General features: G+C 42.0%; 1 pseudogene; it reads left to right on the top strand.

The window, feature by feature from the left end:
* Positions 1-1310: 1310 nt before the first annotated feature.
* On the top strand, positions 1311-3045 carry LOC105479561 (elongation factor 1-beta pseudogene; annotated as a pseudogene).
* The last annotated feature ends 4498 nt before the right edge of the window (positions 3046-7543 follow it).

Below are 7543 nucleotides of genomic sequence, written 5' to 3'. Positions count from 1 at the left end.
GTGCTTTAGGGTTGGTTTGATGCAGGAGTTCAATGATTTTATCAAAGACTTAAATTTTCCTCTCTCAGCTTTTCCTTCTACAGTGTGAGCTTATTCCAAGGTTTACAACCTTCATGATGCCACAGTGGTTACAATGGTTCCAAGCTTACACAGACATATAAAAGCATACAGACAAGAGAGAACATGTCTTTCAGTTGTACTCTCAGAAGAGCCAAGAAACACTTTTCCCAAAAATTCCTTTATCCATAACTCACTGGCCTGTCTGGAGACAGGAGTCCGTTTCTGACAGAGAAATGCTAACCTAACTGGTTAGATTAGAGAACCCAGGCCTCAACCAATCACTGCATCAAGGGAGATGGGCTTACTGAGATTGGCTTTGGTCAATCACAGTCCATTTCTGGTGATCAACTGATTTCAAAGCGTATCAGCAGGGGAGACCCAGATGAAAATTTAAGTACTCTTAGGCAGGGAAAAGGAAGTAATAGCTGCTGGAAAGACAAACAACATTCACTATAATTTTTCTGGCCAATCAATGAAAATATACCTAGTAAAGTAGATAAAGTGAAGTAGGAGGTACAGTAACAACTTTTTTTTTTTTTCCTCCAGCAATGGAATGTTAGAGCTAAATGAAATCCTAAAATGTACCCAAGGCTGGGCGCGGTGGCTCACGCCTATAATCCCAGCACTTTCAGAGGCCGAGGCTGTCGGATCACGAGGTCAGGAGATGGAGACCATCCTGGCTAATATGGTGAAACCCTGTCTCTACTAAAAATACAAAAAAATTAGCTGAGCATGGTGGCGGATGCCTGTAGTCCCAGCTACTTGTGAGGCTGAAGCAGGAGAATGGCGTGAACCCAGGAAATGGAGCTTGCAGTGAGTCGAGACCGTGCCACTACAGTACAGCTTGGGTGACAGAGTGAGATTTCATCTCAAAAAAGAAAAAGAAAAAAATGTGCCCAATCTGAACTCCTCATTTTATAGATGAAGAATCTGGGACTCTGGTTCATTGATTTGGCCATGTTTACAAAGTCTAAATCACCTATTTGCTAATCATTTAGTCATTTATCAGCAATTATTTATCAAGCACTTACTATTTGCCAGGTACCTCTTTAGTCACTGGAGATACAGGAGGGAATAAAACAAAGCAAAACTGTGCCTTCATGTAGTTCACATTTTAATGGGGGCCTTTTCCCTAAAGTCATTGCTCCCACTCACTCTTTACAACAACTCTGTCTCCTCTCAGCGCTAGGCATCCACAACCTGTGCTCCTTCCTTTTGCTGCTACCCAGCTCTCAGATGCAGCTGATGCCATGGGTTTCAGAGACCTGAAAAGCCCCACTGGCCTCCAGGTGAACAATGATTACCTGACTGACCAGAGCTGCAACAAGGGGTATGTGCCATCACAAGCAGATGTGGCAGTAATTGAAGCAGTCTCTAGTCCATTGTTTGGCAACTTGTGTCATGCTCTACATTGGTATAATTACATCAAGACTTACGAAAAGGAAAAAGCCAGCCTAGCAGGAATGAAGAAAGCTTTGGGCAAGTATGGTCCTGCTAATGTGGAAGGTACTAGAGGAAGTGGAGCTACAGATAGTGAAGATGACGATGACATTTATCTATTTGGATTTGATGAGGGGGAGGAAAGTAAAGAATCAAAGAGGCAAAGGGAAGAATACCCTGCATAGTATGAATCAAAGAAAGCCAAAAAAACAAAACAAACAAACAAAAAAAAACCTGCCCCTGTTGCCATCTTTCATCTCACTAGATGTGGAACCTTGTGATAATGAGACAGATATGGCAAAATTAGAGGAGTGTCATTAAAAAGTCAAAAAACAATAGATTTTGGCATGGATGTGGTGAAAAGGAAACACTTACACATTGCTGGTGGGAATGTAAATAAGTACAACCTCTATGGAAAACAGTACAGAGATTCTTTAAAGAACTAAAAGTAAATTTACCATTTGGTCCAGCAATTCCACCACTTGTTATCTACCCAAAGGAAAAGAAGTCATTATATGAAAAAAAAAAATTGTACACATATTTTTATAGCAACACAATTACAATTCACAAATGCAAAGATATAGAACCAACCTAAGTGCCCACTGACTAATGAGTGGATAAAGAAAATGTGGGATGTATGTATATACACCATGGAACACTACTCAACCATAAAAAGGAACGAATGTCTTTTGCAGCAACTTGGATGAAGCTGCTGGCCATTATTCTAAGTGAAGTAACTCAGGAGTGAAAAACCCAAAAACCATATGTTCTCACTTATAAGTGGAAGCTAAGCTATGAGTATGCAAAGGCATACAAAGTGATGTAATGGACTTTGAGACTCAGAAGGGGGCGGCGCTATGAATAAAACTACATATTAAGACAATATACGCTATTTGGGTGATGGGTGCACTAAAATCTCAGAATTCACAACTATATAATTCATGCATGCAACAAAAAACCACTTGTACCCCAAAAGCTTTTTGTTTTGTTTTGTTTTGCAACAAAGTCTCGCTCTGTTGCCCAGGCTGGAGTGCAGTGGTGCAATCTTGGCTCACTGCAACCTCCAGCTCCCGGGTTCAAGCGATTCTCCCACCTCAGCCTCCCGAGTAGCTGGGGCTACAGGCGCATGCCACCAGGCCCAGCTAATTTTTTGTATTTTTTTAGTAGAGACGGGGTTTCACCATGTTAGCCAGGATGGTCTGAATCTCCTGACCTCGTGATCCGCCTGCCTCAGCTTCCCAAAGTGCTGGGATTACAGGCATGAGCCACCGCGCCCAGCCCCAAAAGCTATTAAAATAAAATTTTTTAAAAAAATTAGGGAAGTGAGTCAGAAGAATTAAAGCAGACCGCTTAGTCTGGGGCTCCTCTCTACTAGTTCCAGTGGGATATGGAATTTTAAAACTTCAAATATCATGTTGAAGATGATAAAGTTGGAACAGATATGCGGTAGGAGCAGATCACTGCTTTGAGAACTATATGCAATCCATGGATATGGCTGCGTTCAACAAGATCTCAAATCCATCCTCGATCATTGCACTTAAATAAAAGCTAGAAAGAATTAATTAGTTAACTTAGTAAAAATAAAACAACCTCAGGCAAAGGAAGTTTTCATTATCTTCTATTTCTGATTATCTACGAAATCTTTGTCTTCTGGCATGTTTATTCTGAATAATGGTCATTTAGTTCCCATAAGATATAGTAATTCAACATAACTCCATCCTTTAAATTCTCAGCCTTCTTTTCCCCTCACTTTGCCTTATTTATACTTGACATATTTTTTTTTTATTTAAGTGTATATTTTATCTTCCCATCCCACACATATATATACACATGTTGGATGTAAGCTTCATGAGAACCTGAACTTTTAGTTCAAATTTCTATATTCCCAACACCTAGATCATAGGACAATTCCTGGAACATGGTAGGCAGCCAAAAAATATTTATTGAATAAGTAAATCAAGTCTTCCTTCCACCTGGATCCCTTCATTAGAGTAAAATACTCACTGAGTTTAATCTAATAATCTTGTTGCCTAAGGTTGAAGAACTTTAGGTACTATCCAAAAAGGTTTATGGGACAGGCACAGTAGCTCACGCCTATAATCCCAACACTCTGGGAGGCCAAGGGATGGATTGCTTCAGGCCAGGAGTTTGAGATCAGCCTGGGCGGCATAGCAAGATTGCATCTCTACTAAAAATACAAAAATTAGCCAGGCATGGTGGTGCATGCCTGTGGTCCCAGCTTCACAGGAGAAGGCACAAGAATCGCTTGAACCCAGGAGGCAGAGGTTTCAGTGAGCCAAAATCACACACTGCACTCTAGCCTGGGTGACAGAGAGAGACCCTGTCTCAAAAAATAATAATAATAATTAATTAATATTTTTGAAGAACAAAAACGAAAAGATTAATGGACTAGAGTAAAACAAGAATGGTAAGTTGTTATTACCTAAGGTATGACCCCAAAGATGCCCTACAACACTGACAGAAGGAACATAAGCAAAGTTATTCTAATCTATGTGGAACCTGCCCTGAGAGCCCCCCAAAGAAAACAAAACATGTCAGTATTCTAGGGCTGTCACAACCAGACTAGTTGCATAGACTAGATGGCTTAAACAACAGAAATTGATTTTCTCATACTTCTGAAGGTATGATTCTTAGTGTCTGATCTAAAATCCATTCACTCTATTCTTTCTTTTTTTTGGAGACAGAGTCTCACTGTGTCACCCAGGCTGCAGTGCAGTGGCACGATCTTGGCTCACTGCAACCTCCACCTTCTGGGTTCAAGCGACTCTCCTGTCTCAGCCTTCTGAGCAGCTGGGACTACAGGCATGTGCCACCATGCCCTGCTAACTTTTGTATTTTTAGTAGAGACAGAGTTTTACCATGTTGGTCAGTTTGGTCTCGAACTCCTGGCCTCAAGTGATCTGCCTACCTTGGCCTCCCAATGTGCTGGGATTACAGGCATGAGCCACCATGCCCGACCTATTCTTTCAGCAAATATTCTTTGACCGCTTACTGCATGTCAGGCACTGTTCTCAGGACTAAGACTATAGAGTTAAACAAGACAGCTATGCATCTGCATTAGGAATGCTTTCAGCAGCCACTAACAGAATAGGCAATTAAAAGTAGCTAAACCATACGGACATTCAGTGTTTACCTAGCAGAAATTTAGAGAGCGTCAACCCCTAGATCAGCTTCTCTAAAATGTAACCAAATGTCCGGGTTCTGTCTTCTCTGTGTCTTTAGCATGCTGGCTTGTGTCTTTATTCTTTTCACCTCATTGTTCCATGGCTGTCATAGCTCTAAATACCTCATGGATTTCAAACTAGGGAGAAGTGGAAAAGGAAGCGTTTTTTTTTTTTTTTTTTTTTTTTTTTTGAGACAGTGTCTCACTTTGTCACTCAGGCTGGAGTGTAGTGGCATGATCTGGGCTCACTGCAACCTCTGCTGCCTGGGTTCAAGCAATTCTCCTGCCTCAGCCTCCCAAGTAGCTGGGATTACAGGCATGCACCACCAAGCCCGGCTAATTTTTCTGTGTGTTTTTAGTAGAGACAGGGTTTCACCATGTTGGCCAGATTGGTCTTGAACTCCTTACCTCAAGTGATCCACCTGCCTTGGCCGCCCAAAATGCTGGGATTAAAGGCGTGAGCCACCGTGCCCGGCCAGAAGCTCTTTTCTTACTGTTTTCTGCATTAATCTTCTAGAACTGCCATGACAAAATGCCACAGACTGGGTGGCATGTCAGCAGGGTTGGTTTATTCTAACGGCTTTCCCATGGCTTATAGATGGCCATCTTCTCCCTGTGCCTTCACATGGTCTTCCTTCTGTATCTCTGTCCAAATTTTCTCTTCCTTTTTTTTTTTTTTTTTGTAAGATGGGGGCTCACTCTGTCATCTACTCTGAGAATCTTTATTTATTTTTTTTTTTTTTGAGACGGAGTCTCGCTCTGTCGCCCAGGCTGGAGTGCAGTGGCCAGATCTCAGCTCACTGCAAGCTCCGCCTCCCGGGTCCACGCCATTCTTCTGTCTCAGCCTCCCGAGTAGCTGGGACCACAGGTGCCGCCACCTCGCCCGGCTAATTTTTTTTGTGTTTTTAGTAGAGACGGGGTTTCGCCGTGTTAGCCAGGATGGTCTCGATCTCCTGACCTTGTGATCCGCCCGTCTCGGCCTCCCAAAGTGCTGGGATTACAGGCTTGAGCCACCGCGCCCAGCCTACTCTGAGAATCTTTAAAGAGGTATCTCCAGTAGTCACATTCTGAGGTACTAGGGGTCAGCACTAATGAATTTGAGGGAGTACATTTCAGCCCATAACATACAATCAACTAGGTTTCCGAGTTAAAAAAATAAAACATACAAAATTAGCCAGTCATGCGGGCGAGCACCTGTAGTCCTAGCTACTCAGGAGGCTGAGGTGGGAGGATCGCTTGAGCCCAGGAGTTAGGGGTTACATACAGTGAGCTCTGATGGCACCACTGCACTCCAGCCTAGGCAACAGAGTAAGACTTCATCTCAAAACAAAACAGAAAACTGATTCATGCACCACCAACCCATCCTAAAACAAATGAGCATCAAAAATCCGAGCAGACTCAATGGCTCACGCCTGTAATCCCAGCACTTTGGGAGGCCAAGGAGCGCAGATCACCTGAGGTCAGGAGTTCAAGACCAGCCTGGCTAACATAGCAAAACCCATCAAAACCCTGTCTCTACTAAAAATAAAAAAATAATTTAAAAATAGCCGAGTGTGGTGCCACACGCCTGTAGTCCCAGCTACTCAGGAGACTGAGGCAGGAGAGTCACTTGAACCTGGGAAGTGGAGGTTGCAGTGAGCCAAAATAGCGCCACGACACTCCAGCTTAAGCAACAGAGCTAGACTCCATCTCAAAAAAAAAAGAAAAAAGAAATCCCAGGAGACTACCCAGATGTAAAGACCAATTGACAGCGTTTAAGTAAAGATGTAGCAGACAAAAAATCTAGAGAGCTTTACAAGAGTGCTTTGTCTTTTGCCAGTGGACAGGTTCAATCTAGTTTCAGACTGGCACTGCAGTCCCGCATTCTAGACCAAGGTACATATTAAAAGATGATTTACTACGCAAGAGAATATACCCAAAGTATTATACTGGCTCTGACGTGAAAAACTTCTGGACCAGTTGTGTCACTAATGCCTACTATTATTGTGAGGAATCAAAGTAGCAAGGTCCTTAGTAAGGAAGCCCTAAATTTGTTTCAGTATGTTAGAACCAAAGTGCTAAGTTAATGTGTCAGAGGCGGACACCCTGTATTTTTCCCCAGTGAAAGCTGCAAGTTTTGAAAGAAAGATTTAGGTTTACTCTATGCATTTTATCCACTTTGTCTTGTTACTTAAAGACACTACTCGTTTTTTGTAATTGTGTTTTCTTTTTTTAATTTTTAAGTTCAGGGGTACATGCAGGTTTGTTACATAGGTAAACTTGTGTCATGGGGGGTTGTACAGATTATTTCATCACCCAGGTATTAAGGCTAGTACCCATTAGTTATTTTTCCTGATCCTCTCCCTCCTCCCACCCTCCGCTCTCCAGTAGGCCCCAGTGTGTGTTGTTCCCCTCTATGTGTTCATGTCTTCTCATTATTTAGCTTCCATTTACAAGTGAGAACATGTGGTATTTGGTTTTCTGTTCCTGCATTAGTTTGCTAAGGATAATGGCCTCTGGCTCCATCCATGTCCCTGCAAAGGTCATGATCTCATTCTTTTATATGGCTGCATAGTGTTCCGTGGTGATATGTACCACATTTTCTTTCTTTCTTTTATTTTTTTTTTCCTTCAGGAGCATGTTTATTGTGTTTGAGATGATACATCAGGTGCTCTCTGAGCTACAAAGGGTAAAAGGAAATCCTCTCATTACAAACTGACAAAGGTAAAAGGTAAAACATTTTTCACGACAGCATGAACCACCTACTCAGAAATAGATCTGTGTTTAATACAAATGACATAATTCCTAGTCATCTACAGCTACTTTTATAACTTCATACAGATAATGAATTAGGCTAAAATGCACTATAATATATGGTAG

The sequence above is a fragment of the Macaca nemestrina genome, chromosome 5 (assembly GCF_043159975.1).
Source record: "Macaca nemestrina isolate mMacNem1 chromosome 5, mMacNem.hap1, whole genome shotgun sequence".
Lineage (NCBI taxonomy): Eukaryota > Metazoa > Chordata > Mammalia > Primates > Cercopithecidae > Macaca > Macaca nemestrina.
The sequence above is the reverse complement of the archived record's forward strand: the minus strand, read 5'-3'. Positions and strand labels throughout refer to the sequence as shown.